At 37.3% G+C, this 19745-nt stretch overlaps 2 long non-coding RNA genes across 2 annotated transcripts; both read left to right on the forward strand.

Moving 5' to 3' along the window:
- The first annotated feature begins 3777 nt into the window (after positions 1-3777).
- LOC141609172 (uncharacterized) lies at positions 3778-6554 on the forward strand. The gene is made up of 3 exons (XR_012527264.1): positions 3778-3909; positions 4003-4076; positions 6468-6554. It is a non-coding gene; the product is annotated as an uncharacterized LOC141609172 (long non-coding RNA).
- A 2932-nt stretch (positions 6555-9486) lies between these two features.
- Positions 9487-12242, forward strand: LOC141609173 (uncharacterized). The gene is made up of 3 exons (XR_012527265.1): positions 9487-9581; positions 9675-9748; positions 12137-12242. It is a non-coding gene; the product is annotated as an uncharacterized LOC141609173 (long non-coding RNA).
- The last annotated feature ends 7503 nt before the right edge of the window (positions 12243-19745 follow it).

The raw sequence follows: 19745 nt of genomic DNA on the forward strand, positions 1-19745 counted from the left end.
TCAAGGGTCCCTTCTTCCATAAAGGAGGTTGGTTATAAGGCGAAGGAAAATTTTCAAAACGGGATGTTCCACATCGTTTATTTTCATGGCACTAACGTCGGCATTTTGGTTACCCGTGTAAAGATCGGTGTATTTTGTGGCCTTCATTTCCTTCCCCACCTTGTCAAAAGTAAGGGTGGTCCTTTTTCCTACATCCAACCGTTCCGCAAAGACATCACTAGATAGGTGAAAAGAGGTATTCTCGAGTCGGAAGCTCACGGTATGGACTTTTGGATTGTAAAGGAAGGAGCTCAAAAAATTCTAAGGTAAGTTTGCGGTAGCTTATTTTTGCAAAGTTATACAATCCGTCCATTCCAAGTACGCTAAACATATCATGCACTTGCACCTCTATCCCTAAGGCTTCTAAAGCATTTTCCGATACACACCTAGTGGCGTTCATACGCCTTTCGGTGAGGGCTAAGAAGGTATTCCTATGGGGTTCGCTCTCAAATTCTAACCCCGGGTATCCTGGATGGGTAAAGTGTGGGATTTATCTGTATGCATCCCCTTAATTTTAAGGATTATAACGAAATTTATAATGATGAAACTAGTCATAAAATAAATTGCATAAACAAAATCGTAAAGGATTGAGAAATAACCTTCGGTCCTAGCAAAAACGGCCTAAGAACAATATCAAAGTTGATATTCGCCTATCAGTTGCACCCAAGACGATATGAGATATGCCCTTAACTTGTTGCTAGAATCGATCCCTCAATTTCTGTAAATTAATTAGGGTTTTCGGTTTTTTGTGTTGAGATGAGAGGCAAGAATTAGGTTAGCCAAAATTAGGGTAGAAAAATGATCTCTCCTCCCATCTTATGTTAACCGAAATAAGAGTTAAATGAGGGAGATATTTTTCTCCAAAATTTCGGCCCAAATCCGAAATTAAGAGAATAATTTTCTCTCTTTTATTTTCGGTTTTTTCTGCCTACCCAAAAATAAGGAGATTAAATCTTCTTATTTTGGTAGTATACAAAAATGTATAAAATGTATGAAATATAAATTGTCATTTATATTATTCCGCATTAACAAGTCTACACACAACAGCTTGCGGTTGATTTATTAATACGGGTCAATAATAATATATTATGACAATATCGTATAATTATCATTTGCTGATTAAATATAACTGATTACATTTAATTACGAATTAACATATTAATTCGTCGAAGCTAACATTATATACATTAATTAAATATAACTTATTATATTCAATTTACGAATTGACAGTTAATTCGTCTCAACTAATATTATTTAATCGGCATTAAATAATTGTCTCATCAACACATTGACTAACTGTTTAGTCATATAAGGCATCAATGTGATTACATTTTCATAACCACATTTCTCAAACACATCCTTTAGGTGTGACCTTTAGGGACCAGTTGATCACCGCCATCTGTATGATAATAACGTCAAACTCTCTAGCAAGCCAACCGTTATTAGGTAATCGTTAATCAACTGATTAAAATATGAAGTATACCCTTGTGAACCTGTAAGAGATTTACAAATGTTATTACACTAATTTGTGGAGGACACAAGTTCCAACAAACTCCCACTTGTCCTCACAAGTGTATGTGCGATAACCGATTCTCATATCCTAAAATTTCTCCCACTCAATGTAAAACAATTTGCGAAATCTGTATTCACAAAGGTCGTATTTTACAAGCGATCTTTATCAAGAGTGGTTTCCCCGACTAGAGAGTAACTTAACTGATAAACGAATCATCATTCGAGCTTGGCCATGCATTTCAGTTACAACTCCTCGAGTGGCCCTGAGAAATAACTATACTTGATAAAGGTTGGATATTTTCCTCAACTTGAATCCTGCAGATGTAAGCACGATGATGAAATGACCCGAAAAAAATCTACTTAGCCTCCGATTCGGCCGACGTGAGAAAGAAACCAAAGTCACCCAAAAACTGCCTTAATCTCAAGAGACAGTCGATAGTCAAAAGAATCGAATCTAGGAACACAATGGATGTCCTATCCACGACCTGGCACCGAATGTTTTTAAACAATTAGGACTCCATTACGTTGTCACAAATATTTGTCCTACGAGGTATCGTTATAATCTCGCATCTGTGATCGATCAGTCAACCGTTTGACTTATGGCTCGTTGAACCCACCATCAATCGATTGCACAATATAATAGCCAGAGTTATCAGCTCATTAAGGCGATTACGGACCAAAACAAAATATAATGTAATTCAGTTCACTTTGTGGCATTCAATGTTGTCAGTACAATCCACATGAAAAAAAAATATTATAATAAAACGATGAAGTTATAAATAGTATATGAAAAAGATAATGTATCAAATCCATAATCAACTACTACAACTCAGGAACACGTTTAATTCCCATGGAAATAACGTGCCCTTCATGCTTGTCAAAATTCAACGGTTTAGTGAGAGGGTCCGTGATGTTATCATCCGTCGCAATCTTGTCAATCACTATCTCTTCTTGCTCCACATAATCACGGATCAGGTGAGCTTTCCGATGTACATATCTAGATTTGTTGCTAGACTTTGGCTCCTTAGCCTGGAAGATGGCACCTCTATTGTCACAATAGATGGTGATCGGGTCATTCGAACTAGGAACTATCGTAAGTCCTTGTAAGAATTGACGCATCCATATCGCTTCCTTAGCTGCTTCCGAAGCGGCATAGTACTCGGATTCAGTGGTAGAATCTGCTACAACACTCTGTTTAGAACTCTTCAAGCTGACCGCAGCAACATTAAGAGTGAAGACAAACCCGGACTGAGATTTTGAATCATCTCGATCCGTTTGGAAGCTAGCATCTGCGTAACCGATTGCGCATAGCTTAGTATCGCCTCCACAAGTCAATACCCTATCCTTAGTCCTCCGTAGGTACTTGAGGATATTTTTAACAACTATCCTGTGTGTTTCACCTGGATTCTTTTGGTACCGACTCGTCATACTCAATGCATATGCCACGTCTGGACGTGTGCATATCATGGCATACATGATTGATCCTATTGCAGATGCATAAGGAACACAACTTGCTCTACTACATCCCAGACGTCATTGAAAGGTTCCCCTTCTTGGAGTTGGTCATGCTGAACTTCTCAAGAATCTTATCCAAATAAGACTCCTGACTAAGTGATAACGTCCGTCGTGGTCTATCTCGGTAGATACGGATTCCCAAAATGCGTTGTGTGTAACACCCGCGAATTTCTCATTCTGACATTTAAAACTTATTTAACCGTTCGATTACTTTATTTTATATTTTTAATTTATTTAATTTAATTAATATCCTTTTGAACATAAATTTTATAAAAGTTACATTTTCACAAGCTTGTTTATATAAAATAAATATTTCAGTCGGATAGTAATAATTGCGACGATAATAATAGTTTTCCCGTCTTAAGTTAATATGGACTTGAGACGTTTTTCCCGTCTAACATAAAACCGTCACCATTCATTAGTAAGGCTAATTTATTTCGGACCAACCCGATTTCGACAACACAACATCCTCACCTACTCCCTTACTCTCTAAGTTATATAATCCTTTATTATTATTATTATTATTATTATTATTATTATTATTATTATTATTATTATTATTATTATTATTATTATTATTATTATTATTATTATTATTATTATTATTATTATTATTATTATTTAATCCCTCTTCTCACTCCCTCTTATCCAACCCGTCCCCACCCCTTTCCCTTTTCCTTTCCCTTTTCTTTTCGCACCAGAGACAAATCAAACCCAGCTGTAACAACAAAACCAAATACGCCATTGTTACCCCTTTCAACTGGAGATCCCCTCTTCATTTCTCGGCCAAATGCCATGGTTTTAGTACCATTCTCTTCCTCATTCCTTCCTCCTTCTTTCAAGGTAAGCAAGTCTCGTTTTTGTTGTGATTTCAGTTTGACCCGCCTAATGAAAGTCCCGATTTTCAGCTTCTTTACTTCGTTTTCTTGCTCCTAGTTGAAGAAACTGAAGACCCGGAGGGAAGCTCGTACTCTTTAGGCGCTTTCCTCGGAGTTTTGAAGGGCAAAAAGGTAACGGTGATAGGTTACTCGACATTATGTCAAGATTTGGTGTTTATATGTTGTAGTTTGTTACTAGTAGTGTTAAAGTGTGAATCTTTGCATCTTTTTCTTTGACTGTTTTTGAATGATTGAATGTGACGGAATACTATGAGATTTCCAATTATAATTGCAGAAATTACATGACCTATAGTCACTTGGTAGTGTATTTGTATGAATTGGATGATTTTTATGAAAGAATTCCGTCTTGATCATGTTGAGAAATTCGTCTTAAAAGTGTCACGTAATGGACTATTTTGGACGGGTTGAATGTGTCGGATCGCTACAGATTCCCATGTTTATTTGAGGAATTTGCATGTCTTATGGTTACATGGATGTGTAGGTGTATGAATTAGGTCATTTACATGGGTCTTGCTTTTGCCTAGAATCTCGTCTTAAATTGTTTCACAAAGGTCAATTTTTGATCGGCCAAGGCGAGGACAGGTTTGGGAAAGGAAAAGAATGAACTTGTTGGAGTTTTTTTTTTAGTATTAATTTCCGTCTTGTTCATGTCTTAAAACTTGTCTTAAATGGACTCGGTATAGGTGTCTTTTTCAGCGGGTATTGTGCTATTTTTGGGACTGTTTTAACGTGCTGAGCAGATGGTTTTAAGGACAGTTTTGGGTACCATCTTTGGTCCGGCTTGTGTAGTGTTTGGGCAGTCGAAATGGAGGGATTAAAAGCTGAAATTTAGACGGATACATGTTGAATTTTGGGGATGGGTTGTATGCATTTTTAGGACGGAAACTGGGGACTGGTTTTGAGTCAGTTTTGCGGGTAATTCGGGCTGTTTTGGGACGAGTGTGTGAGGACCAAGTTCAGGCTATTTCGACTTTGTTCTTGGACAGAAACGGACTGATATGACACGACTTTCTGGTTGGGACTCGGGACTGTTTTGCACGGGTTTTAGGCATAAATGCGGGCTGTTTTGAGACGGAAGATGAGGCGTTTATAGGTGTTGTACACAACTATTTTAGCAACCTGTCCCTGTGGTGTTTGCAGCTTATATCGACGTTGTTTGCAGCCCGTTTGGGTGGTCGTTTGCAGCTTGTTTTGGCTTGTTTTGGCTTGCTTTGGGGACTATTTTGGTGGCCTGTTACGACTTGTATTTCGGCCTGTTTTGACGGTCTATTTAACCTGCTGGTGGCGGTCTGTATTGGTCTGTTTTGGGCTGCCTGGGCTGGGCAGTGTGAGTGGCCACGGCTGCCTAGGCAGTGGCTGGCTGTGAGCTGGGCAGGTTGTTCACAGCCTAGTTGATCACGGGGTTGGTCACGTGTGGAGCTAAGCACAGCTTGTGCAGTCCGCTACCCTCTTTCTTCCTTATTCTATGCTTTCTTATGTCTTATATTATGCCTTGAACATGCTTAGTAACTATTGGTTCATCCATAAATCACAATGTGAGCTTAGAAATGGTGAGAATGTAGATTATTTACTTTTCATCTCGTACTTTACGTGGTTAATCTCGCTATTTATCATTTGTTATATTTTAATCAAGTAACATGTAAATATGGGATAAAGCGATTACTCATGTTATAAAGGTATGAAATAATGTAGTATAATACATTTACGAGTTATAACTTGCTTATTTTCATTTACTTATCTTATCTCAAGTATGAATGAATTATTTTAAATAATTACTTGTAAAGAGTCGTATTCTTGTAGAAATGCCATTATACTATCATATGTGCTTGACATACATTTTCGCCCGCTTGTCTTTGTTACGCAAGTACGGGTTTGACCTACTTGTCTTTGTTCCGCAAGTACGTTTTTGGCCTACTTGTCTTTGTTACGCAAGTACGGCTTTTGGCCACTTGTCTTTGTTCGGCAAGTGAGTCTTATCTTAGTCTTTCCGCCACTTTCGTGCTGTTCTTGCGATTGGGGTACTCGGTCTCCTTAGTAGTCGAGTCTTGGCGTGCGTCTTTGTCTTTGGCGCACGTCGAATCGGGATGTACACCCGAGAATCTGCAGATTTAGACTAGGACCGTATTATTATCGTAGTCCTACCCGGGGAAATTATAGTCTAAGAGTAGTAAAATGTCTTGCATTATTTGGATGGTTACTTTGGTCATATCTCCTTGAAATACGTGCTCGTGGCTAAGCGGTCGTGTCTACTTCTTTGTCTCTCTTCTCCAATTATTTATTGTTGCTTATGCCTTACTTACTTGTTTATTCCATCATTTCTTTTATCTTTGTTGGTTTAAACACGTATGATCCCATGTCTAGTTATAATTCGATTCACTCATGTCTTATCTAATATGAGTATTTGTTCATGTTCTTTGTTATGTTCGTTTTGACATTTTGTGGCTGGGAGAACCTTGAGTTACTCCCCACTGACTGTGGCTTTCATGTTTACATGAATGACAGGTTTGTGAAGATGCATTTGTGGGGTTTAGACGTGTGAGCTAGCGAGCACCTTGGACTAGTAGTCGGTTTAGTAGGATTGTTTAGACGCACCTTTTATCATTTGTCATTCGAGGGATATATTTTCCCTAACCTTGACTATCACGTTTGTATAATTAAACCTTTATTTCCGCATCCCTTATTTGTGTTTTAGATTTTAATGAACCCGCGCTCTAAATTTTTGAAGTTTCAAAAACCCCTTATTTTCCGCTTGAATTTTATAAGTTATAATTTCCGCGTTATTGCGGGGGTTCACAGTTGGTATCAGAGCCTATGTTGCTCCCGACGCACACACGTGTACCCCAGATTTAAACTTGACCTTGACCTTGAATAATGAATTAGAGATGGGTAGACTTAAGGACCTAAGGTGGTAGTCTGTAGTGTGTTTGCTCTTTGTTAGGTTCTAACATGTTTGTTGATTGTCAATTATTTTTTGTACCCTTGGATCAATGACCGTGAACTTACCTACGTGAAGATCAAGATTTGGTGCCTATTGTCGGGAATTGAAGATTTGTTCAACCTTTGAAGAATGTTTCTACTTCCTCAAAGATATTTCTCATTCTTTGTGTACCTTGCCTCATTCTTTCAATTCTTGATGCTTACTTCTTCCTCGAAACTCTCTTTTCGTTTTCCTTGTGAGTTACTCTTGTACCCCCAACTTGTCCTTTGTTCCTTGCTTATCCCCCCTTGACGCCTTGTAGATAGTTCTCCTCCTTTTGTGGGATGTTAATCTTGGTTGGATAATTTGACTTTTGAGGAGTTGTGATGTTAGAAAGACTTAGGTAGCATGATGAGGCATACTTAGTGATTCTTATACCTAATTCCTTGATAAAGTGAGTATAATTGATTGGTGGATTCCTTGTATAAGGTGTGAGTTGTATATGTTGCTTAGGTTATGGAACTTGGCCTGGTTTTTTATACTTGGAAGTTTGAGTTGAGCTCGAGGTTAGCTTAGTCGGTATACTTTTGGGAGTGTTGTGATGATTACATAAGAACCATGTTAGGTGAGAGCTGTTGCTAGTTTTGGAATATCATTTGGGTATTCACCTTGCGGTAATGAGGATTAGTAGCCAGAGTTCTCGAGATGTAATTATATGTTAGGATCGATAGAGGTTGAGCTGAGATGAGTTAGATGTTTTGGGTGGTTGTCTCGTGCTTTGGAGAATATCGCCATCTATGCTTTGGGTTTTGAGAGTATAATAAGATCTCTTTGAGATGATAGAATGTGCAAAAGAACTTTTGAATTTAGTTTTTGATTGAGGGTTGAACCATTTTGAGAAACTCATAGTTGACACTAGTTGGATATGAGTATAGCCTTGACCTTGATCTCGTGGAGGTTGTTTGTGGATGTTTGAGGATTTGGAGTGGGGAAATTACACTGAAGTACCTTGTTTCAAGGAATAGCTTAAGATGAAGTAATGTAAGTGTTTTGAGGAAATCCTTGGGAGTGATGTGGTTATGAGTTTTATTTGAGATTTGAGTACCTGACGTTTCCTTGTTGTCTAATTTCCCTTCTTCTTTGACCATAAGCGTTACCGTTCATACCTCTTTTCCTCGCTTCATCTTGCTCCTCCCTTACGTTTGATGCTAGTGACCTATAAAAACTCTACCTTTGACATCCTTGTTGACCTGACTTCGACTCTTACCCCTAAGAAGTTCGTCATAGTTCTTTCTTTGATTAAGCTAGAATTCTCTTAGCGTGCTTTGTAATCGTGTTGTCTAAGTTACTTTTCTTTTGTGCAATTTTTAAACATTTCAAGCTACCATTTTCGATTCGTTGTTAAAAGTTTATGTTACTTGCAAACCTTACATATTTTAAAAATTTGGAAATGAAAATTTGATTTAGTTCCCTACTTGTTCTTTGAATATTAACTTATTTATCATGATTTTAATTGCTAAACCCGAGATTTCTTTAAATTTTATCCGATTTCTATTAACTTTGATCTATTTAAAATTTCTCGGTGAAAGTTTAATGTTATAATTTCGGGAATTTGACTCCCTTTTGAGTTTAAAAGTGAAACCTTTATCTCTATTTTGGCTTTTGCAAAAGAAAATTTGAGTGAATTACCTTTTTCTTTTGATTCTAACGTTGATCGGATATTAGAACTCGTTATTGGAGACGTTTGATAACTTGTTCTACGCTTGTCGGCGAATTGATTTTGTTTTGATTCTGTCTCTAACTTGGAAAGTAGGCGTTCTTGTGTGCACGACAAGAGCAATTTCGTTCCATGAATGAGATGTACACTTTCGAAAACTCTTCTCTAATGCTTTTGAAAGCATTTTGATTTTTGATTCATACCAATGATTTACATTTCAATCTGGTTCTGTCGGAAAATTTTATTTGAAGCTTTTGAAAGAATTTTAATTCTTACGATTGGTAACCTTTTAAATGTTTTGGTTACCGATTCCAAAATTCCAGTTTTATTTTATATCACCTTTCATTTCTACTTTCAAGTTTCGAGGACGAAACTTTTTAAAAGATGGGGTGATTGTAACACCCGCGAATTTCTCATTCTGACATTTAAAACTTATTTAACCGTTCGATTACTTTATTTTATATTTTTAATTTATTTAATTTAATTAATCTTCTTTTGAACATAAATTTTATAAAAGTTACATTTTCACAAGCTTGTTTATATAAAATAAATATTTCAATCGGATAGTAATAATTGCGACGATAATAATAGTTTTCCCGTCTTAAGTTAATATGGACTTGAGACGTTTTTCCCGTCTAACATAAAACCGTCACCATTCATTAGTAAGGCTAATTTATTTCGGACCAACCCGATTTCGACAACACAACATCCTCACCTACTCCCTTACTCTCTAAGTTAAATAATCCTTTATTATTATTATTATTATTTAATCCCTCTTCTCACTCCCTCTTATCCAACCCGTCCCCACCCCTTTCCCTTTCCCTTTTCTTTTCGCACCAGAGACAAATCAAACCCAGCTGTAACAACAAAACCAAATACGCCATTGTTACCCCTTTCAACTGGAGATCCCCTCTTCATTTCTCGGCCAAATGCCATGGTTTTAGTACCATTCTCTTCCTCATTCCTTCCTCCTTCTTTCAAGGTAAGCAAGTCTCGTTTTTGTTGTGATTTCAGTTTGACCCGCCTAATGAAAGTCCCGATTTTCAGCTTCTTTACTTCGTTTTCTTGCTCCTAGTTGAAGAAACTGAAGACCCGGAGGGAAGCTCGTACTCTTTAGGCGCTTTCCTCGGAGTTTTGAAGGGCAAAAAGGTAACGGTGATAGGTTACTCGACATTATGTCAAGATTTGGTGTTTATATGTTGTAGTTTGTTACTAGTAGTGTTAAAGTGTGAATCTTTGCATCTTTTTCTTTGACTGTTTTTGAATGATTGAATGTGACGGAATACTATAAGATTTCCAATTATAATTGCAGAAATTACATGACCTATAGTCACTTGGTAGTGTATTTGTATGAATTGGATGATTTTTATGAAAGAATTCCGTCTTGATCATGTTGAGAAATTCGTCTTAAAAGTGTCACGTAATGGACTATTTTGGACGGGTTGAATGTGTCGGACTGCTACAGGATTCCCATGTTTATTTGAGGAATTTGCATGTCTTATGGTTACATGGATGTGTAGGTGTATGAATTAGGTCGTTTACATGGGTCTTGCTTTTGCCTAGAATCTCGTCTTAAATTGTTTCACAGTGGGCTGTTTTGATCGGCCAAGCTGAGGACAGTTTGGGAAAGGAAAAGAATGAACTTGTTGGAGTTTTTTTTTTAGTATTAATTTCCGTCTTGTTCATGTCTTAAAACTTGTCTTAAATGGACTCGGTATAGGTGTCTTTTTCAGCGGGTATTGTGCTGTTTTTGGGACTGTTTTAACGTGCTGAGCAGATGGTTTTAAGGACAGTTTTGGGTACCATCTTTGGTCCGGCTTGTGTAGTGTTTGGGCAGTCGAAATGGAGGGATTAAAAGCTGAAATTTAGACGGATACATGTTGAATTTTGGGGATGGGTTGTATGCATTTTTAGGACGGAAACTGGGACTGGTTTTGAGTCAGTTTTGCGGGTAATTCGGGCTGTTTTGGGACGAGTGTGTGAGGACCAAGTTCAGGCTATTTCGACTTTGTTCTTGGACAGAAACGGACTGATATGACACGACTTTCTGGTTGGGACTCGGGACTGTTTTGCACGGGTTTTAGGCATAAATGCGGGCTGTTTTGAGACGGAAGATGAGGCGTTTATAGGTGTTGTACACAACTATTTTAGCAACCTGTCCCTGTGGTGTTTGCAGCTTATATCGACGTTGTTTGCAGCCCGTTTGGGTGGTCGTTTGCAGCTTGTTTTGGCTTGTTTTGGCTTGCTTTGGGGACTATTTTGGTGGCCTGTTACGACTTGTATTTCGGCCTGTTTTGACGGTCTATTTAACCTGCTGGTGGCGGTCTGTATTGGTCTGTTTTGGGCTGCCTGGGCTGGGCAGTGTGAGTGGCCACGGCTGCCTAGGCAGTGGCTGGCTGTGAGCTGGGCAGGTTGTTCACAGCCTAGTTGATCACGGGGTTGGTCACGTGTGGAGCTAAGCACAGCTTGTGCAGTCCGCTACCCTCTTTCTTCCTTATTCTATGTTTTCTTATGTCTTATATTATGCCTTGAACATGCTTAGTAACTATTGGTTCATCCATAAATCACAATGTGAGCTTAGAAATGGTGAGAATGTAGATTATTTACTTTTCATCTCGTACTTTACGTGGTTAATCTCGCTATTTATCATTTGTTATATTTTAATCAAGTAACATGTAAATATGGGATGAAGCGATTACTCATGTTATAAAGGTATGAAATAATGTAGTATAATACATTTACGAGTTATAACTTGCTTATTTTCATTTACTTATCTTATCTCAAGTATGAATGAATTATTTTAAATAATTACTTGTAAAGAGTCGTATTCTTGTAGAAATGCCATTATACTATCATATGTGCTTGACATACATTTTCGCCCTGCTTGTGCTGTTCTGGCAAGTACGGGTTTGACCTACTTGTGCTGTTCTGGCAAGTACGTTTTTGGCCTACTTGTGCTGTTCTGGCAAGTACGGCTTTTGGCCACTTGTCTTTGTTTCCGCAAGTGAGTCTTATCTTAGTCTTTCCGCCACTTTCGTGCTGTTCTGGCGATTGGGGTACTCGGTCTCCTTAGTAGTCGAGTCTTGGGTGCGTGCTGTGCTGGCGCACGTCGAATCGGTATGTACACCCGAGAATCTGCAGATTTAGACTAGGACCGTATTATTATCGTAGTCCTACCCGGGGAAATTATAGTCTAAGAGTAGTAAAATGTCTTGCATTATTTGGATGGTTACTTTGGTCATATCTCCTTGAAATATGTGCTCGTGGCTAAGCGGTCGTGTCTACTTCTTTGTCTCTCTTCTCCAATTATTTATTGTTGCTTATGCCTTACTTACTTGTTTATTCCATCATTTCTTTTATCTTTGTTGGTTTAAACACGTATGATCCCATGTCTAGTTATAATTCGATTCACTCATGTCTTATCTAATATGATTATTTGTTCATGTTCTTTGTTATGTTCGTTTTGACATTTTGTGGCTGGGAGAACCTTGAGTTACTCCCCACTGACTGTGGCTTTCATGTTTACATGAATGACAGGTTTGTGAAGATGCATTTGTGGGGTTTAGACGTGTGAGCTAGCGAGCACCTTGGACTAGTAGTCGGTTTAGTAGGATTGTTTAGACGCACCTTTTATCATTTGTCATTCGAGGGATATATTTTCCCTCACCTTGACTATCACGTTTGTATAATTAAACCTTTATTTCCGCATCCCTTATTTGTGTTTTAGATTTTAATGAACCCGCGCTCTAAATTTTTGAAGTTTCAAAAACCCCTTATTTTCCGCTTGAATTTTATAAGTTATAATTTCCGCGTTATTGCGGGGGTTCACATTGTGCCTCACCCAGATCTTTCATCTGGAAATGGTTCTTCAACCATTCTTTAACCGAAGATAGGAGAGGAATGTCATTCCCAATCATGAGTATGTCATCGACATACAACATCAAGAATACAATCTTGCTCCCACTCGACTTGATATATAAGCATGGTTCCTCGACCGATCGAGTGAAACCATACTCTTTTATCACCTGGTCGAAACGATGATTCCAACTCCGAGAATCTTGCATAAGTCCATAAATGGAACGCTTAAGCTTGCACACTTTCTTAGGATATTCAGGATCTATGAAACCTTCGGGTTGCACCATGTACAACTCTTCCTCCAAATAACCGTTTAAGAAGGCGGTTTTCACATCCATTTGCCAAATTTCATAGTCATGAAATGCGGCAATCGCTAAGATTATCCGAATGGAACGTAGCATGACTACAGGTGCAAAAATCTCATCATAATGCAATCCGTGCACTTGAGTGAAACCTTTTGCCACTAGTCGTGCCTTATAGGTATCTGGTTGCGCGTCTACAGAACGCTTTATTTTGTAAAGCCATTTGCACTGTAGAGGTTTTACCTTATTAGGTAAATCAACAAGATCCTATACGTCATTATCATACATAGAGTCCATCTCGGATTGCATGGCTTCGAGCCATAGCTTTGAGTCGGAATAAGCCATAGCACCTTTTTAGGTAGCGGGTTCATTACTCTCTAGGAGTAAGACGTCATTCTCCACGACCATACCAATGTATCTGTCCGGAGGATTAGAGACTCTACCCGACCTCCTAGGTTCCTCAGGAATAGTAACCGTATCATAAGTTGAAGGAACAACTTCCTCCATCTATTCCTCGGTTGTTGGTTCTGGAATCTCCGACAGCTCGAAGGTTCTATTACTTGTCTTATTCTCGAGAAATTTTTTCTCCAAGAACGTCGCACTAGCCGCAACAAAAAATCGATGTTCGGTAGGCGAATAGAAGTAATGACCAAATGTTCCTTTTGAATAACTTATAAAGTATGTCTTGACCGATCGCGGGCCGAGCTTATCCTCGTGTCTCCACTTGACATAAGCCTCGCAGCCCCAAACCCGAATAAAGGACAAGTTAGGGACCGTTCCCTTCCACATTTCATATGGAGTCTTGTCGACAGCTTTAGTCGAACTTCGGTTAAGTATAAGAGCAGCTGACAAAAGAACAAAACCCCATAATGAATCAGGCACTACCGTGTGACTCATCATGGATCGAACCATATCAAGTAAGGTTCGATTTCTCCGTTCGGACACACCATTTAATTGAGGTGTTCTAGGTGGAGTTAACTGCAAAACACTTCCACAGTCTTTAAGGTGTTGATCAAACTCATTTGAAAGATATTCGCCACCCCGATCTGAACGAAGTGCTTTAACCTTTCTGCCCAATTGGTTCTCAACCCTGTTCTGGTATTCCTTGAATTTCTCAAAGGACTCACTTTTATGCTTCATTAAGTAGACATATCCGTATCTAATCAAATCGTCCGTGAAAGTGATAAAATATTTATAGCCATCTCTAGCGGTAATTGACATAGGTCCACAAACATCAGTATGTATGAGTCCTAATAGGTCACTAGTGCGCATTCCAACACCTTTGAAGGAAATTCGAGTCATTTTGCCAATGAGAAATGATTCACACGTGCCATATATAGAAAATTCGAATGCGGGAAAAGTCCCATTATCGACGAGTTTCTTTACGCGTTTCTCATTTATGTGTCCCATTCGACAATGCCATAGATAGGTTTGATCTTTGTCACCAACCTTTAATTTCTTATTATTCACGTGTAATACTTTCGTGGTTTGATCTAAGATGTAAATTCCATTCATGGAAACCGCTTTGCCATAAATCATTTCATTGAAAGAGAAAATACAGCTATTATCCTTTATTAAAAATAAAAATCCGTCTTTATCAAGTACGGAAACTGAAATAATGTTCTTAGACAAACTGGGTACATAGTAACAGTTATTTAAATATAACTCAAAACCACTAGGGAGTTGGATTACATATGTTTCCTTCGACACAGCAGCAACTCTGGCTCCATTCCCGACTCGCAGGTCCAAATCACCCTTTCCGAGAGGTGTGATGTTTCTTAGGCCCTGCAAATGATTACACAGATGAAAACCACAACCAGTATCAAGTACCCAAGTTCCGAAACTTGCATGGTTAATCTCAATCATATGAATATAAGATGACATACCAAGAGGAACGACGCGGCCTGCTTTAATGTCCTCACGGTACACGGGACAGTTCCTCCTCCAATGTCCAGTCTTGTGACAATGGTGGCACTCAATGTCACCGCCCTTGCTCTTTGCCTTGCCCTGTGAGCCACTAGTCTCACCGGGCCCACTCTTACCGTTTCCTGGCTTCTTGAATTTTGGCTTACCTACAGTTAGGTCGCCTGGAGCTTTGCCCTTACCTTTACCCTTGTTGGAAATCGTGAGAACATCCTGCTTCATGCTCCCACTCAATTTCATATCCTTCTCGTGCATGCGAGAAGGGAGTGTAGCTCATGAGGACTCTTTTTCAAGTCATTCATGTAGTAGTTCGCCCTGAAAAGGGAAAAACCATCGTGAAGAGAATGAATCATTCGGTCAATGACAATGCTCTCACTGATTTTGCAATCAAGTGCCTCCAACTTCTCGACATTCTCAATCATGTTAAGAATGTGTGGGCTAACCGGTTGGCCCGTTTGGAGTTTCGCATCAAAGAAGCGACAGGTATGCTCATAAGTAACGATCCTTGGTGCTTTTGAGAACTCGTTAGTGAGCGTGGAGAAAATATTGTTCGCGCCTTGGGCAATGAAGCGTCTCTGCAAATTGGTTTACATTGCAAAGATGAGTACGTTCTTTATCACACCCACTTCCATAACGAAATCACTATAAGCAAGTGACTCGTTAACTCCCGCATTGGGGGTTGTTTTGACCGGTATTGGCTCAGTTAAGTACTTGAGCTTACCGTCAGCAATGGCAGCATTCCGTAGTGCTGCCTCCCAGTCCGCAAAGTTGGACCCATCGTTTTTCAGTCGCGTGTACTGATTCATGTTGTCCATAAAAACTTTCAGCCAGGACTCGCGTCCAAGTGTGGCACTAGGCGTTGGGATTTCGTTATTTCCAGCCATTTGTTGTAACAGTAATGTAAACGTGTTCTACACTACGAAAAGAAGAATAAATAATAAGCATGTGCATCGTTTTAATTTAAGTCTAATGATCTAATGTCATAACGCGAAGACTCAAGCATTTATACAATTGACCTTCCTCAAGAATTATATAAATGATCCCAAGACTCAATTATCTGTAAATTGATAAGCCAACCTTTTGGCTAATTCTACTGTTAGAATTCTTGGTCGATAAATTTCTGTAAATTCTATCTTTAGTCCATCATAATCACGAGAAACTCTTCGGACTATAATGTTGAGATAAACTAAGTCAACACAAACTACTTACCCAACGTAGAAGGGGTCATATTATGCCTACCGACGAAGAAGGGATTCATAGTTGTTTGCGCTTATAAAGACTAATCTCAATTTCCGTTTTAGAGGAAGATCCCATCAACTTTATTTTAATTCATTTAAGGTAACTAATATCTAGCATGCGTGAATGAATAAACTAAGGTGATGGCTTAAAAGCATGTGACATCTGTATGTCTATGAAAACTAACATACAACCTATATGTGTCAATTTTCATGCATTTTAGTAGGTGGTTTGGTTTTAGGCGGAATATGATGCAATAACTAGCATGTGAATGAAAAGCAATAAGAACGGTAAAACGCAAAAAAAATCCTAGTGTGGCCTATCCTATCAAAATGAACATAAATACAACTTTGGAATCCATCCATGGACCCATGAAGCTTGTCTTGATGTTCCATCTTGATCCATGTAGCGGGAGTGAGCTCCAATCTCCATCTTTAGTCTTCTTTGAAAATTACAATAAATAAATTTACATAATAAACCTATTTATTACATTCTAATTTCAAAACCCCAAAACCAAAGAAAAATAAAGGAGATTCGAGATCTCAAATTACATTAAAAATTATGTTCCCATCATTACGAAAACATAATTTGACTAAGGCCACACTAAGTATTACAAATTACAACCGATTGCAATAATACGTAAATTAAACCATTCAAACGATTCATTCAACTAAATAAAATGCATCAACTAAAAAAAATTTAAACATACAAGACATAATTCTTTATTATGTAGATTAATTTTATCCAAACCACCTATTTAATTGATCAAATTAAGTGACAATTCCTCAATTAATCACATTAATTTTAATCTTAATTCATATTAAACTTGTAATATGAATTTAATCCATCAATATTTTAAATTGCTTTAAAATAATTAGGTATCTTTAAAATTGCGAACTGTTTCATAACAATTAATCATACATAGTAAATGTAATGTATAATTAATAATGGCCAAAACAAACAAAAACAAAATCCTTTTAGTTTGTAATTGTCTCGGCTAAATCAGAAAAAAAAACAAAAATTTTTTTTTTATTTAATTTTTTTTCTCTCGGTAAAGCCTTAAAAAACCGAAACAAATAACCAAAATCCTTATTTTTTTTTCAGCTCGGCATTACCCAAAACCGTGACAAAAAACACAGCCAACCTTTTTTTTTCAGCTCAAAACCGAAAAGAAAAAAAACAGGAATTTTTTTTTTTTTTTTTTCGTTTTGCATTCGGCAAACCCTAAAAAAACAGCCGTCACATTTTTTTCTTTGCGGCAAAAATGCCCTAAAACAAAAAAATTAAGATGAAGAAAATCGTTTATAGTTGCTATTAGAACACGATTAGCATATGAATTAATGAAACGTGATTAACCATATATGCTAAAAACTATATAGCAAAACGAATTTTATATCATCAACACGACGATTCCATTTACAATTTAACTTAATCTGCATTAAATCAAACATCTACCAATCCTTCATATAATTATTTTAACTGATTAAAACAACAATATGAAAAATAAAAATGGAAATCAAAACAACAAAAACCAAAAAAACAGAAAAAGAAACGGCAAAAAAAAAAATTTTCACTCGGCAAAATTTTTTTTTCAGTCGAACCTCTTTTTTTTTTCTTCCTTGTTTTCGAAACCCTAATGTTGTTTACAAACAATTTTATGAAAATCATCAAAATAAATTTCGTGGCCTTGGCTCTGATAACACTTGTGGGATTTATCTGTATGCATCCCCTTAATTTTAAGGATTATAACGAAATTTATAATGATGAAACTAGTCATAAAATAAATTGTATAAACAAAATCGTAAAGGATTAAGAAATAACCTTCGGTCCTAGCAAAAACGGCCTAAGAACAATATCAAAGTTGATATTCGCCTATCAGTTGCACCCAAGACGATATGAGATATGCCCTTAACTTGTTTCTAGAATCGATCCCTCAATTTCTGTAAATTAATTAGGGTTTTCGGTTTTTTGTGTTGAGATGAGAGGCAAGAATTAGGTTAGCCAAAATTAGGGTTGAAAAATGATCTCTCCTCCCCTCTTATGTTAACCGAAATAAGAGTTAAATGAGGGAGATATTTTTCTCCAAAATTTCGGCCCAAATCCGAAATTAAGAGAATACTTTTCTCTCTTTTTTTTTCGGTTTTTTCTAGGGCTGTAAATGAACCGAGCCTGCTCGACAAGCCCTCGGGATCGGCTCGGTCAAAGCTCGGCTCGAGATCGGTCAAACTGAGCTCGAGCTCGGGCTCGAACAAAGCTGAGCCCAAACCGAGCCGAGCTTGAGCACACTAAGGCTCGGCTCGGGAGCTCGTTTGAGCTTGTTATTTTTAAAATTACTTAATGTTTTTCAATATATTTACTTAAATTGTATCAATTTTAAAATAAATAAATTAAAATATTAGTTTATAAGATAAAATTACATAATAACTGTTATTATAAGCTAACAAAAAAATAATATTCTCGTTTGAATTTGAATTTTTAAATAAAAAATTACTTTATAATTAAAATAACGCTCAAAAAAATAGTACACAAACAAAGCTCGGGCTCGGGTTGGGGCTCATAAAATATTATATGAGCCGATCCCGAGCCTTGATTTCAAGAGCTCGGGTTCGGACTCGAACTCGACTTTTACAATATGAGCCGAACTCGATCATAGATAAGCTCGAGCTCGGCTCGGCTCGTTTACACCCCTAGTTTTTTCTACCTACCCAAAAATAAGGAGATTAAATCTTCTTATTTTGGTAGTATACAAAACTGTATAAAATGTATAAAATATAAATTGTCATTTATATTATTCCGCATTAACAAGTCTACACACAACAGCTTGCGGTTGATTTATTAATACGGGTCAATAATATATTATGACAATATCGTATAATTATCATTTGCTGATTAAATATAACTGATTACATTTAATTACGAATTAACATATTAATTCGTCGAAGCTAACATTATATACATTAATTAAATATAACTTATTATATTCAATTTACGAATTGACAGTTAATTCGTCTCAACTAATATTATTTAATCGGCATTAAATAATCGTCTCATCAACACATTGACTAACTGTTTAGTCATATAAGGCATCAATGTGATTACATTTTCATAACCACATCTCTCAAACACATCCTTTAGGTGTGACCTTTAGGGACCAGTTGATCACCGCCATCTGTATGATAATAACGTCAAACTCTCTAGCAAGCCAACCGTTATTAGGTAATCGTTAATCAACTGATTAAAATACGAAGTATACCCTTGTGAACCTGTAAGAGATTTACAAATGTTATCACACTAATTTGTGGAGGACACAAGCTCCAACATAAAGGCGGGTGGTGCCACCGGTTCGGGTTGGGGTTGACGGTTGTTTCTCCCACGGTTCCTCCTCGTGTTCCTTGACATGCTACACGAGAAATAACACAGCAAGACACAGAAAAGAAAGATGAGACTTGTGACTAACTTTGAAAATGGATGAAATTCTCTGCCAATTCCCCAACTTAATAATTAACCATGTAGTGAGCATTAAAAATGAAGTTTTGACATAGTTAGTGTTAAATTTTGAGAAATAAATTTACATTTTTAAGATGAAACTTTCTTGATTTACCTCATAGTGTAATAATAACCATCAGATTCCTAATTTATCGACACTCTCACCCTTTTCAAGATAAAATCGAAGTTGTTCAGGACTACTTAGGAAGTTTTCAATAGTTTCACCCAAATTTCAAGATGAAAAATTTTCATTTTGAGATCACATACCGTATTACCAATTAGAATGGTAGTCTTATAAGGCAATTAAACAAAAATTTACTCATGGAAATCAAAATTTGGGCATG

The sequence above is a fragment of the Silene latifolia genome, chromosome 10 (genome assembly GCF_048544455.1).
Source record: "Silene latifolia isolate original U9 population chromosome 10, ASM4854445v1, whole genome shotgun sequence".
Taxonomy (NCBI): domain Eukaryota; kingdom Viridiplantae; phylum Streptophyta; class Magnoliopsida; order Caryophyllales; family Caryophyllaceae; genus Silene; species Silene latifolia.